This window comes from Phocoena phocoena, chromosome 5 (genome assembly GCF_963924675.1).
Source record: "Phocoena phocoena chromosome 5, mPhoPho1.1, whole genome shotgun sequence".
Classification (NCBI taxonomy): Eukaryota; Metazoa; Chordata; class Mammalia; order Artiodactyla; family Phocoenidae; genus Phocoena; species Phocoena phocoena.
The window spans coordinates 111,184,163-111,199,888 of NC_089223.1; the positions used below are offsets into that span (position 1 = coordinate 111,184,163).

The 15,726-nt window shown below is 34.3% G+C and overlaps 1 non-coding gene across 1 annotated transcript; it reads right to left on the minus strand.

The window, feature by feature from the left end:
- Positions 1 to 14,730: 14,730 nt before the first annotated feature.
- On the minus strand, positions 14,731 to 14,853 carry LOC136123977 (small nucleolar RNA SNORA76). Its single transcript, XR_010655932.1, has one exon. It is a non-coding gene; the product is annotated as a small nucleolar RNA SNORA76 (small nucleolar RNA).
- Positions 14,854 to 15,726: the final 873 nt, after the last annotated feature.

The window sequence follows — 15,726 nt, forward strand, 5'->3', positions numbered from 1 at the left end:
CGTGACATGGGAAAAGGCAGTCAAGAGTATGGTGACAGGGCTTCCCTGGTGGCGCAGTGGTTGAGAGTCCACCTGCCAATGCAGGGGACGCAGGTTCGTGCCCCAGTCCGGGAAGATCCCACATGCCGCGGAGCGGCTAGGCCCGTGAGCCATGGCCGCTGAGCCTGCGCGTCCAGAGCCTGTGCTCCGCAACGGGAGAGGCCACAACAGTGAGAGGCCTGCGTACCGCAAAAAAAAAAAAAAAAAAAAGAGTATGGTGACAGACAGAAACTAAACTTTTGGTGGTGAGCATGCTGTAGTGTATACATAAGTCAAATTATAATGTTGTAAAAATGAAATATATAATGTTATAAACCAATGTTAGCTCAATTTTTTTCAATAAAACTGCTAAGCTTGTGGTAATCTGTTACAGCCACAATGGAAAACATACACCTGAGTATTCTGATTGATTTAATTGAGAACATGCCATATGTAAAGTACTGTATTCAAGTAAATATTTCCTTACCTTGCCTAACATACAATCCATTAGTAAGGTGAGATATGTATATGGAGGATTGATTAGTAAGTCAGAGCAGTAGTAAATTATGTGTTAAATAATAAATTCATATAGGTATTTAAAAAAGAAGAAAAAACAATGCCTATTTAGGTCATCTAGTGAAAACTTAAAAGGTAGATTTTTTTCCCTATACATCAGGGAATATTCCTTAAATTTTAGCATATACCAGGATCACCTGGAATCTCCTGGACATCTTATTTAAAAGATCTCACTCATAAATTCACACTCTCAGAATTTGTGATTCCGTAAGTCTGGGATGGGGCTTTAGAGGTTGCATTACCAAGTTTCCAGGTGATGCTGATGCTGCTGATCTGAGGACCAAAATTGAGAAACACTATATATAAAAGGAAAAGGAAAATAGTTTAAACAAATATTTAAGGCTTAAAAGTTCAAGAATTGTTTAGGGACCATAAGTACTCCAATATGAAAATCATGTTTTGGAAAGATTAATAAGGCCATAAATATTCAGGAAATCCTTGGAGTCAGGAAGAGATCTAAAGTAGAAAAAAGTTAAATATTAAGGATGCCACTGCAATAATCTGAGTATGAGAAGCCCAAATCAATGAAGAATGAGCAAAAATAGAAAAGTAAGAAAAAAAAAAAAATCTTGAGGATTAGCAAAGGGCTATAAGAAAATAATAGTTAATAATAAATAAACAGGCATGCTATACTAAAGGTAATTGACTCTTCAAGATTTTAATCATCTTACATTTTATTTTTTCTTCTGTTAATTTTGGTTTTTAGAGGAATTTATCCATTTCATATAATTGTCAAAGTTATTAATGTAAAGTTGTTCATAATATCCTATTACCTTTTTAATGCCTTTAATGTCTGCAATAATATTGCCTTTTGCATTATTAATATTGATAATTTGTGTTCTCTCTTTTTCTTCATTAGTCGTACAAGGAGCTTTTCAATTGTATTAATATTTTCAAAGAACCAAATTTTGACTGTTGATTTTCTTTAAGTTTACTTCCTCCTTTATTTATTTTGGTTCTTACCTTTAATTCTTCTTATATTTCTGGTTGATTAGATTTGTTGTAAATTTTTCTAACTGACTGAGATGGAAGCATTAGAACATTGGTTTTCAGGTTTTCCTATTTTCTATTGTATGTATTTAGTGCTATAAATTTCTATCTAAGGTGTGTTTTAGCTGCATTCCCTAAGTTTTGATATGCCATGTTTCCATCATTTAACTTGGAATACTTTTTAAAACTTATTATGATTTCTTTCTTGACCCACAGACTTTTATAAGTATTTTAATTTAAAGACAACTGTGGGGAATTCCCTGGCGGTCCAGTGGTTAGGACTCAGCACTCTCACTGCCAGGGCCTGTGTTCAACCCCTGGTCAGGGAACTAAGATCCTGCAAGATGCGTGGCGGGGACAAAAAAAAAAACAAACAATTGTGGACTTTTTTGTTACCTTTTTATTACTGATTTCATTAACTTTGGGAAAATACATTCTGAATTATTTCAATCCTTTGAAATTTATTGACTTTTAATGGTCCAAATTATAGTACATTTGATAAATGTTCCATGTGCATTTGAAGAGAATCTGAATTCTCTCATTGTTGGGTACAGAGTTCTATATATGTTAATTAGGTCAAATTTGTTAATTGCACTATCCCCACTAATTTGAAAGAATATATGCAAGATTTTTCATCTGTTTTTTTTTTTCTTGGCTATAGATCTATCCAAGTCACCCACCCAGATTGTGGATTTGTGTATTTATATTTTTCTTTTGGTTAATTTGTGCTTTATAATTACCAACACCATAAAACTATGTTATATATATATATAGATTTAAGATTGTGATACTGTTCTGGTGGGTTTCTATTTATCATTTAAAATGTCCCTGTTTGGAAACTAGATTAGTGATCATTTGTGACTGGGATTGGGCATTGGAGGTAGTGCGGTAATAGATAATGGGTCAGGGTTTATTTTTAAGGTGATGAAAATGTTCTAAAATTGATTGTGGGCATCATTGTGTATATCTGTGAATATAGTAAAAACACTGAATTATACACTTTAAATGGAGAGTTGTATGATATGTAAATTATATCTCAATACAGCTGTTTGAAAAATCAACAGTAAAAGTTGTACTACTATAGTGAAATATTATTAGCATTCTCTTTAAAATCAGTAATGAGGCAAAACTGTCACTATCATTGCTTTTGTTACCAATTAAATCAAGCAATATAAAAATAATAAATGTAAAGGATTTTTAAAATAAATAAATAATAAAATGTCCCTGTTTATCTCCAGTAATACTTTTTACCTAAAAGTGGGATTTCTCTGGCATTATTTATTTTGTTAGTGTATACATTGTATATCTTTTATCATTCTTTCAATCTTTGTCTTATATTTGAGATGCATCTCTTTAAAGCATCACATAGCTTGTTTTTCCCCCAGTGTGACAATCTTAGTGTTTTTCTTGGTAAATTTAGTCCAGCTACATTAATTTATGTACCAATATAATAAAGTTTATGTCTCTCATCTTACTTTTTTTTCTACTTGATCTATTTGTTTTACACTTGCTTTAACTTCCCTGCTTTCTTATGAACACAACAAACTTTTTTTTATTATTCCATTTCCTGACATAAACTTGTTAAAAATGCATTTTTTAGCCATTACCATAGATATTACAACATGCAAACTTAACATGATACTCTCACATAAATTACTAATACCTCCCTGAAAAAATGTTAAAATTGCAAAGCACATTAATTCCAACTTTACCTCTTCCTGCCTTTTCAATTATTTTTTTAATAAATATTCTACAAATATTTAAAACTCAATTAGACATAATTTTGCACAGTAAATATTTACCCAATTATCTTTTCCACACAATTACCTTTCTTCCTACATTTCTGTTTTCTTCTCTGAGATCATTTCCCTCTTCCTTAAGAACTCTCTTTAGTATTTATTTCAATGCAGGCCTTCTTATGACAAATTCTTTCAGTTTTGCTTAAAATATCTTTTTATCATATTTCATTTTTGAAGGATATTTTCTCTGGACATACAGTTCTAGGTTGGCAGTCATTTTCTTTTAATTCTTTCAATACTGTCTTCTGACTTTCATCATTTCTGTTGAGAAGTCAGCTGTCAGTCTTAAAGCTTTTTCTTTAAAATTTTTCTCTTTGTCCTTGGTTTTCAGCAGTTTGACTTTGGCATGTGTGTTGGCTTTCTCTGTTTGATTCCTGTATTTATCCTCTTTGGGATTTCCTGAGATTTTCAAATCTGTGAGTTTGTATTTTTTATTAGTTTTGGAACATACTCAGCCATTTTCCTTTCCAATATATTTCTCAATTTTCTCTTTCTCTTGCTGTCACTCCAATTACATAAATACTGGCTCATTGCACAATATACCACATTTCTTACACTTTGTTCTATACTTCCTATGATTTTTTTTGTTTTAGGCTGGATATTTCCTGTTGACCTGTATTATACTTCATTAATTCTGTCTTCTTATATGACCAATATGCTGTTAACGCATATATTGTGTTCTTAATTTCAAATACTGTGGTTTCAGATTTTATTTCCTATTTATAAATTATAACTTATTTTTAAATTCTCCCTATTTTAATTGATTTTTGCCTACATTTTCTTCTCTCTACCTGAACATATTTATAGTAAAGTTCTTGTCCACTAACTTCAATATCTGGATCCATCTAAGGTCTCCTTTTAGTGTTAACTTATTTTCTTTACGTTATTGGTCATATATCCCTGTCTTTCACATTCCTAATAATTTTAAAGTTAATTCTGGGCATTATATATATTAAAAAAAAGAAAGTGTATCTGATAATGTTGCCTTTCATCTTTTGTGGTTCAGCCTTTCCTTGGCTAGGCAAATACAGTAGGCGGCAGAATGGACAGCTGATCACCTTATCCAGTCAGGGACTGAGATGAGTTGAGTCTGGACTGCAGTATACATTTGATTCACCTCTAGCCATACAGCATGGCCTTCCAGGACTTTCAATTGAGAAAGTCTTCATCTCCTGAACACTAAGAGTCTGCTATAATTTCTGCTCTGCTTTCTAGACATCTCAGCTTTAGAAATCCTGATCCTTTAGTCTTCCACTTTACATAGCTTTAAATTTTGCCAAATGTTTTGAGGAGAGACTAGCTGTGTGTTTGAGATTCTTCAAGTCTCCAATCTTGTTATTCCAGTCTTATGCAACTGACACGGGGTTGTGAGCATTTACGCCTAAAGCTTTTTTCTCTCATCTTGCTATGAGAGAAAATGGTCTGTCTGAAAATGAAACCAATAGAAAGGAAATGTAAAAAATGTAAAAATGTAGGAAGACTGGGAATGCTGACATTGTTTGAGTCTCTGGTCTCAGTGAAGCTTGAAACTAATACTATCCTTCATCTTTTTAATTATGTGAGTCAATATATCTCATTTTTGCTAGTTGGAATTCAACTTCCAATCACTTGAAACTGAAATAATCCTGACAGGTATAATCACTAAATTGCCATTTTGCCATATGCCAGCTTTCAATCCATTTTATCTTTTCATTTTTTTCCTCAAGTGAAAGTCACTACCATCTTTTTCTTCTTCTACCAGTTTGGGTTAAAACATTTTGAATATACCTAGGTAATCCCACCAGAAATACATTTATATAAGAGACTCAGAAACCTCTAAAGGAAAAACAAATCTATCCAAAAGAAAATAGGCATAAGCATAGTCCAGAAACAGAACTTCAGAGTTGTAAGGAAAAAGTAATACTGGGTACTTGATTAACTGTTCGGGAAGCTCATGGAGGACACCATTTGGGAATTTTCAGCAATAGCCAATGTTGGAAGATTTGCTGACTGTGGTCAAAATTATTAGGCAGGAAAAAGAACCAGTGAAACAAAGACGATTATTACTAAAAATGACCTTCTTTTGGACTCCAGCCTAGGATACTGGAGGAATCCTGGTTTACTACATTCTACTATTGGCTTACTACTAGCTCGTTGCACCATGATGGAAGGCTAACTCTTATCATTTAGCATCCCCAGAACCTAACATTATCTTGCACATAATAGGTTTATGAATGTTTTTGGAAAGATATCCATGTAAAGGGAATAGGCATTAGATTGAAAATTAAAAGGTAAATATTCTATTTCCAGGTTCACCAAACACATCTTTACAACTCTAGTCAAGCCATATAACCTCTGAAAGTCTCAGTTTTCTATAATATCTGCTATGCTTGGTTGAGTTGTGAGAAAGATGAAATGAAAATGAGTATGGCAAAGCACTCTGTGAACTATAAAATGCTTTCCAAATGTAAAAGATTAATAATACTATTAATGCTGATAATGTTCAAACCTACACATTTATGTTGTGCAATTTGTAATTTTAAAAGTCAGAAAGTTGATTAAAATTGCAAGTGTATTCAAAGGTTTAAAAATCTTATTCAGATTATTCTTAAGAACCCACAAAATATGAATAGGCTTTATTGGGTCATACATTCCTTTACAGAATTTACTATGAATTTACTAATTCTCCCTATGAACACCAACTCTCCCTATTTTCATCTATTTTTGCCCACCTCTTCTTCTCTCTATCCTCTCAACACATGAATGTATTTTAATGTAGTAGGGTAAAACAGTAAAGATTTGGGGGATTCAATTTCACAGTATCTAATAAAATTTCAAGTGCAAATGTACTCTAACCCAGCAATTCCTTCTAAATATATACTCTTGAGGTATATTTACACATGTGCAAAAAAGCTTCTGTAATAATGTTCTTTTTATTAATTGCAGTGGCGAAAATGTGAAAACACCCTAAGCATCTAGCAATAAGGGAATGGTTCTGACAAATGCTGGTACCCATTTGCTATATACTTGGCAGTTAAAAAGAACATGGTAGATACAGCCTTGCCAATATCTCAAAGATAGACTGTCAAATGAAAAATCAAGCTGCATTGTTTAGAATATGACCCTCATAAGGTTAACAAGACAGTAATAAGTATACATGACATATGTTCAAAAATTATATATATAATTGCATATATACATATCTATCTGTACATATATATGTATAAAATACATAAATCTGTTAAAAAATGATTACCTCTTGGAAAAGTATTACTGTGAGGGAACAAAGAAGAAAGACTCACTTTTTATTCTATGTTAGTCTTTTTGGTTAAATTTGTATCATGAAACTGTAGTCATATGTTATTTTGTAAGACATATATATATATCTCTGAATATTCCTGTAAAACAAAGTACTCCTCAGATCCATTCAACCTATTCAAATATAGGCAATGTCCCCTAAAGTCTTGTGAGCATGGCTTTCCAGTGTGGCAGTATGGCCTGTCTGTACTCTTCCTTACAAAAGCACCAGCAGATCCTGGGGCACCAACAAATCTGAGACACCTGATTTCCTGTCATTAGCCTTTGAGACCACCCTGCTACCCTCATCCTGCACAGTTAATTCATTTATTATTGGATTTGTCGTTCACATCACAGTACCTCTTCTCCTACTCACTCCTCTGCCCTTTCTCATTCTACCTGTACATTCTTCCATCTCTGCTTGTACCATGGAGTCAAACCTGCATTTGAATCTTAGCTCTACCACTGTTTGTGTGGAATGGGGCAAGTTACTAAAATTCTATGAAGTCTAGTTTCTTCACCTATGAAATTATGACGATAATATCTGCCTTCCAGTATGACTGTTAGAGTACTGCGTGGGAAGCACAGTGCTGGGCTCCTATTTAGGGCAAAAAAATAACAGCTACTATTATTATTTTTCTTTCTCTAATTAAGCCATCTCCTTCCCTGGTTCAAGGACCCTGCAACACATCAATTCCAAAGTTCCTGAGCACTCTATACCTACTCTGATGACCCTAGCTTCTGTCAGTGGGGAATCATGACAGACACTTTCTACAGGAAATACATTACTCAATCTTAACTGCTCAAATTCTATAGCAGCAGCATCATTACATACATTGTGTTCCAGAGCCTGAAAGACAGAAAAATATATCCTTACAATCGAAACAACATTGGATCATGAGTGTGCCTTGTTTTTGTCTGGAGTACCAGGAAAGAGACATGCAGAAGGGTGAGCAGAAAGGTAAACAAAATGTTTTTCTTATGAGCATAAAAGAAGAAATGATAGTAGGACATAGAATGAGTAAGTATTAAGAAAAGAATTACTAAGATGAATCAAGCTCCTCTGGGTCGCCTCATACAAAGGCAAATACAATTCTTCTTTCTGAAAGACAATTTACCTAAAACCACATCACGTGTATGGTTACCACTTTCCATGACATACAGAAACACATTTGAATTTGATTCTGTAAAGCATGTAATTTAAACATTGACACAGTGCTCTAAGTGGGTCCATAAAATCTGTGCTGTAGGGTCTAATATATAGTTGAAATCGCATTATGATGAAATTCTTTCAATTAATCAGGTAATTTTATCCCAAACCATGCTATGGTTACTATAATATTAAAGTGCTATTATCCGTTGAAGTGCTGTTTCTCTTTGCTTTTTGTTATTTTCATTGTAAATATATTCAAGAGCACTACAACTATATATGAAACGGTACATTTTAATGTTTTATTTAAAAATTCGTGCTTAAAGTAATGTTGATTTGTTTCTGCCACTCTAAAAAATTTTAAGCCATGTAAGTGGTCACATCTTTTAACAAGAAAGGCATGGTTCATAAATACTTTAAAGACATACCAACAGCACTAAACTGAACATGAATCCTGCGGGCTAAGTGTGTGGGTTCCCAGTCAAAACAGATGCCATCCTCCATAACACCTGGTGTTTTTGCTGGTATTCTTTATATTGCTATTATAAGAGCTCTTGATAGTCAAAGACATCTTCTTCTGAAGCTTTCTTCTAGACAACATATCCTATTTAATAAATTAGGTGTAAAGCTCTTTTAAAATGCTTTGGATTTTATTTATCTTAAATAAATTCTGATAAAAATCTAAATCACAAGTATTTCACCTAGGTGAAGACATGAAAATAAAATGGTCTTTCTCTTATTTTATTCCTTCATATTTCCCCCTGCCCCTCCTAGATATAATAACCTATTTCTGAGGTAATACGTATAATTCTGTGACAAATCCACTTCAGCCTTGGTAATGCCCTTCGTTTTGACTTCAAAACATTCACTGGCTCTCATGGATTTGTACTATTTAACACCCAGATAAAGGTAATCTGCCTTTTTTAATAACGATGGATTACATTTTCTAGTTACATTCTCTTATTCAATTGGATTTTTTCAATTTAAGCACATCTATTCTAAGGGAAAAATGTAACGTCAGTCTGAGAATAATTGTAGTTATTAGAAAAGTAAACATGATGAAACACAAAGTAACATAAACTGAAATTATCTGATTAAATTACTATAGAAGACTAGTATTTCCACGGAAAAACAAAGTATCTATATGCTCTATATTTTACCTCTCCTTTTTTTGTTATAGGACTATGTTATAACTTGTACCTTCTCATAATCAAATATGTGGGGATGTGGGGATATTTTAAATAGAAATGAAAATTTGGAGCATATACAATGAAAGAGACGCTATATCATTATATGTTTAGAGCCTGGTCTGACAGTTCCTAAACTAACAAATGTCTTACTGCTTTTATGGATGTTCTTCCTGAATACCAATTCCAGATTATTCCTCGAAGTTATATTCTGATAACATGGCTAAGCACTCATGTATGTGTAGCACTCACATACATGCAAATAGACCCTACTTTATTGAGACCTATTCCACTCAATTTGAACCATTAAAAATGTAAACCCACATCATTGATAAATATTTTTAATTGCTTACTTAAGCTACTTAAATACTTAAATACAACCATAATAATAAAATCAGCTATGATGTTTTCAGGATCTATATGATGTACATAGTACCCATCATTTTAACTAAGTTTTCCATAAACCTCACAAGTATTCAGCAGGATAGGTTTGCTGACCCCTTTTCCAGGTGATGAAACTAAGACCCACAGATGTGAACAAACTGTTCAACTAACTAGCTTAAGTAGTATTTGAACCTGGTCAACCCAATTCTAAAGTGTATGACCAGTCCAGTGCACCACTCAGATTCCTGGTAACCAGTTCTGAGACTTGAACCCAAGCATTACCCCAGCTCAGCACCCTGCACAGTGCCTGACATCTAGTGAGTGCTTAGTAAATGGTCAATGAATGAATAAATACATAAACAAAATATTAGTCTTGGTAAAATACAGAATATGGCTCACAAGTCTGAAATGTACTATCACAGTTTCTTAAAGCCAGCATGCAAAATCATGAAAGTATACTCAATGGTATAAATTTCATTAAAATCACATTTACAGCAGCATATTTCTATTTGAAGAACTGATACCCAAGCTTTAAAGTAACAGTATATGTGGTCTTTTATATGTAAATATATTACAGTCTGAGAAATTGGGCATATTGATGTCTTCCACTGTTTTCACGTAAATTCACATTTAATTATGACTTGTTAATGGAACATTCCTTTTTTGCTGTGTCAGAATTAAAACAGTATATTTCACCTTCATTCCTTTTTCAGAGATGGCAATGTTTAAATCTGGTATATGGGTTTTAAATCATGTTTTCTGACCAAAATTCCTTTGGAGAGCAGAATGCAATATTCAGTATTTCCAGGCATGCTGTTGTTGGACAGATCCTGTATCAAAGAACCTGAAAGATTGGCAGGATGAAAGAGTAAGAGTTCAGAAGGGACAAAGCCAAGATGCCAAGGTAGAAGGAGAGGAGAAAAGCAGGCGGTGGGGCTGGAGGGGAGGGAGAGACAGAGAGAGAGAGATTTGTATTTGTCTTACTACCTTGTGACGACCATGTAGAAGGACATGATCCTGTTTTGTAGGACTATTTTATTAAAATAATAATAATATTGTGTTTGTCTTCTTTAAAACATTTCATAACAGTGCACCAAAAAAAGATATGGAGACCCTCCTGTTTCATTTCCTGCCTTCATAGAATGTTGTGTTACTAAAATATTTTCAGCAGAACTTGAAGCAATATAAAATGTTTGCTTGAGGATTTATTTTAGTCCCTTTAAGCTGAACTTCTGTAATCAAATCTATTTACAGACATTCCACAGTGCCCTATGGTTACTAGCTTATGCAAATGAAGCGTGACCCTGGGAATAAACCTCTTGCCCCCTCATCATCCTCCCTGGCTTCAAAGGCCTCTAGGCAATCACTTTTTTAAGTGAAGAGATTTTTAAGATGAATTGAAATAGAAAGACAGGGAACATAACTTGATGCCCAATACTCCTACAACCCAACCATTTACTATCTACTATTTTCCCATAAATATTTAGACACTAATTTATAAATCCATTTGGAATAAATGTGTTAGTGTGTAATGATTTTTTTTTCAGCATCTTCTTTTACTTTGAATTCAGAAACTAGAGACCAATATCAATCAATAGTCATTTATTCTAACTTCATTTCTTACTTCTTAAACTAAGGGTCACTAGACTGGGACAGAAATTGTTTAGTGATAATAAAATCTTTTCTGCTGATTCTATTATCACTGAAAATATATTTGTGCTGAGTACGAGAATAATCAAAGTAATTAGAAAGATTTATATAATTCCATGAGGACAATAACTAGGCATAAATTTAACACATTATTTGAATATATTAGTGTTAGGATTGGAATATACTGGTATTTACAAGCAATTAAGAAAAACAATGGATCCAATTTTTTAGAAAAGGGTAATGAAACTGGATAATTGGTTGCATTTTCAGATGTATTAGTGGGAAACAGCTGTACAAAATTTTTAAATGACAATCACCATAACAAACTATATAATTTTAGGGGGTTCCTTCCTACTGGACAATACCTTGAAAACAAAAACAGTTATTTTTTCGTGGGACAAAATATTTAAAATCCAGATGGCCAGTGGAGTCGAATAAACTCTTGGAGGCCCCAGAGACCTCAAGGTCAAAGTGTCATCTCAAAATACTGCCAATTTTTAGAAATACTCCAGGATAACTCTGGGACCTGTAGGCCAAAAGGTCTCCTCTGCAATATTTTAAGGGATGGCAAACTACAGATTACTAACTTTTCAGTAATGGCATGATAGTTAGATAAAGTTAGAGTACAAGAAAACACTGGCAATTCCCTTTAAATATATATTTCTTTTAATTTTTGAATTTTATTTTATTTATTTTTTTATACAGAGGTTCTTATTAGTTATCCATTTTATACATACTAGTGTATATATGTCAACTCCAATCTCCCAATTCATTTTAATTCCCTATTTAAGTGTGCTGAATCTTTACTATTTTTAATGAAATATAGAGCTTTATTAAAATCAAAGTAAATGTTATTTAAACTCTGTTTTTAATGTTCTGCTTTATGTAAAAATCATCAAATTTATGTCATGGGATTTTATTTTAGGCAGTTTATGTTGAATAGTCAGTATTTTGCATAGATGACTACTTAGGCCTTGAAATCATAAGGCTGTGTAAAATCCTTGCTTTCAAAGGGGTCTGGGACCTCAAGACCATAGCCATCTGCCTGGAAAAATCTGAATAGACTCCAGAACAGGGGTAACAGTCCTGAATGCTTGGTCAGCAAAAAAATGACCAAAAGGCAGGGAAATAATACATTATATCCCCAAAATAGATGCCAGAAATAGGTGCTAAAACTCAGCAGGTCACAGTGAGTAATGACTCAAAGTAAGTTTGTTGTATTGTACTTGTGAATATTATTGAGTTGAAGAGGAAACATGCATGAGACCAGAAAAAAGGAGAATGATACAACAGAACTAAGAATCAGTAATTAAGAAGAAACTGTAGCATAGCAAGCCAAAATCATAGCTAAAATCCACTAAAAATTTTAATGCTAGAGAAACTAAGAACCCAGTAGAAAAAAATCAAAGACCTCAACCTGCAGAAAGTAGGAAGTCCAGTAGAAAACATGCAATAATTAAAGAAAACATTCCTGAAAAAAAGTTTATATATACACACACACATACATATATATGAATCCAATTTAGTATTCTTATAGACCAAAGATTCCTTTCAGAAGCATTTCCCCCAGATACTTAGCTGTCAAATTTTAAACTTCAAGAACTAAGAAAAACTGGAATATAATCTCAACTGTGGATGCTGCTCCTCAGACTGAGAAAGGGATGGGGGGATGCTCAAAGATAAAGAGCTACTCTTACAAGTGCAGCAAAGAAAGTAGATAACAGAATTAAAAACAGCAATATCCTATGGGAAGACAACAGGAAGCTCAAGTTCAGGTTCCATGGAGTGATCGTGGTCTCTAACTTTTTTAAGGTCCTGGCCACTGTGACAGAAGACACATCTCATCTCTCAGTTTCAGAAATTCCTGCTCTGAACCACACTTAGATAGCAAGTCACAAGATAGGATCCCTAGCAGCAAAGCCCTGGACTATGTCAAGCCTTAACAGTTCTGCATACTGCTCATCACCACATGTCATTCACTAAAGAATAATAACCCAAGCTATTTTTTCTCAGTGGGTTAAAAATCTCAAAGAACAAAGGCAGAGGAAAAGCTCTAAAAATTCACAGAAATGTATCATAAATGCAGATGGCCAGAAAATAATGGCAATAAACAGAGGAGTGAATTTGAGGATAGGATTTACCTCTTTTGGCCAAACCATGTATGGAGAGGACAACGTGCTTAGGGCACAGGCATTTCAGCCCACACTCCTTCAGCAAGCCAAGAGCATTCTGATACTGTTAAGTCATAGGCAACACTTCAAGGGCCACAAGAACCTAATGTTTTCGTCTCTACCAATAGAAAGATGCAACATACAGTTGCCTTCTGGGTAGCTGAATCCCAGCTAGGAAACACCTGAGGTCCTGGGAGACTGATATGAAAAATAGCTTGTGCTTTTTGACTACATTTGTGAAAGATGCCCCATTTTTTTATAAGCAACGTTGTTACTAAGGAGATGGTAGAGTAACTCCATAGGAAGTCCAGGACCATGTGGATCCAACCAGGGTCTTATAGGAATAAAGAGCAATGAATTCCTAAGTGAAGGGGAAGTCTATGCTGTTAGCTCAGGGTTGAACAAGGACTGAAGGCATTCCTGGAGGTAGGATATTGGATGCAACGTGTGATTGAAGCCTTTCAGAGTCAGTCACCCTGGACCAGTGGCTGTGCTGTAGTGACTGGTAACTAAGCATATATGCATAGGCACCCACTCCTGCAGGGTGAGTAGGCATCCAGCAAAAAGTGCAGACAAGCCTGACATTGAAACCATTTGGACGAGGGAGGCAAAGGTATTAGTGAGCTGAACAAACTTTCCTGTTTGCTGTAAGCCTAATTTTACAAGTAAGACTAGCCTCCCCTTTAGCCTTAAGGATTTATGGGGCTTCTTGGGCAATTAAGGAGGTGGTATACTAAGAAGGCAGGTAGGTACTTGAGTGATTAGAATATGTTCCAGATTTGTGGAGCAGGACATACTACTTACAAAAGGAATATCAGTCTCTCTTCTAGGCTTTTATCATATTCATCAGAGTGGCACCTTCATTCTCACATCCTTCTGTTTTCAAGGTTATTACACTGTATTATTTGAAGTATCTTTACATAATTGTGCTCTTTTTGATGTTCTCCACACATACTCACATATCTACTTTCAAATAAGAAACTACTGATACAAACTTCCATTAAGTCAGCTTACCTATTTATTATAGCACCTATTTTCAATTGATAAATTATGCTTTACTTTATGTGCTTACACTGAATTCAAAAATGTAAAATACAATTCCAATTTCCAACCAATAATGTCTTTCAAAATCTTGTTTAACCTCACCACAAAATTAATTTTACCTTAGCTTGAAACCAATTGCGTTTTCAAGGGATACTGAAACACAACAGAGATCCTACTGGGTTGTACTATCTGCTTTTTTGAAACAAACCTGTTTTAAAAATTAACTTTAAAAGTTTTATATATATATATATACATATATATATATATATATTCTTTTTTTTTTTTTTTTTTTTTAAGTGAACCTGCACTGATCCCTATGAAGAGATGACACTGGGACTTACAGGAAAGACACTAGATATGCCGGGCACTAAGTAGCAGAGACTGCAGGATCCCTGATGTCTCCCGAAGGAATTTCAACCTTAGCTTTAAGGGCTGGGCGTGATTCGCGACAGCCCCCGACTGACAGCCCGGCGCTGCAGAGTAGCTCTTGGGTCTCGGTTAAAAGGGCCGCCTCCGCGGGGACCACGTGGCCCCCGTTTCGCTAAAGTGCGTGCTTTGGCGCTGCAGCCGGACTCTCCGCGCCGTGCGCCGGCGCTCAAAAGCAGTGCATTAGAAAATATTTTTTATATTAAGACATGGAGCTGTACTTTGAAGTCTTTGAGAAAAGAAGAATCTGCAGGTACTTTTTTATACATCTATTTTTATTGCATTATTAAAATTTTCATCTGTTTTAGCCAGCTTAGGCTAAATCATGCAGTGACAAATGATCTCAAGTCTTGTGGACTAAACAATAAAAGTTTATTTCTTGTTCACATTTATGCTCATCACATTGATGTCCTGCGGCTTTGCTCAATGTGCTCTTTATTTTGGAAGTAAGTCTGAATAAGCAGCCCTTATGTGGAGCGTGCTGGGTTTCTGACAGAGAGGAAAGAGAGGTGAGAACGAAGCATGGCTCTCAAAACTACAGCATGAAAGTGGCGTATGTCACTTGTGGACCTTACTTATTTCATTATAATTTATTTCATATATATTTATACATGGAGAGAGAGAGAGAGATCATTTAATTTATACATGGCTTCCAGGAAAGACTACCTGAAATGTTCCAACAGATCCTGGAGAAAGAAACTCCAAGATTTTATTTGTGTGTAGCCCAGTGCCTCTCTATTATATGATTAGAAAATCATCATATTAGAACCCACTCACCAAAAAGACAATTTCTCAAAGACCTATGTATAATAAAAATTTATCAAGCTATACAGGTCTAAATGACCCACTGTGGAAGTTATTTTGGTTGTTCTAAAAACATCTGAGTACATGATTATTAAATATCACAACTACATGGTGTATATTTAGGTTTATACAAATATACACCATTATAAATAATTTTAACATAAATTAATTTACACGAAAAAGAAGGAATATAGAAAGGAAACCAATCATAATTCAAGAAACATAAGTTGGGCTTCCCTGGTGGCACAGTG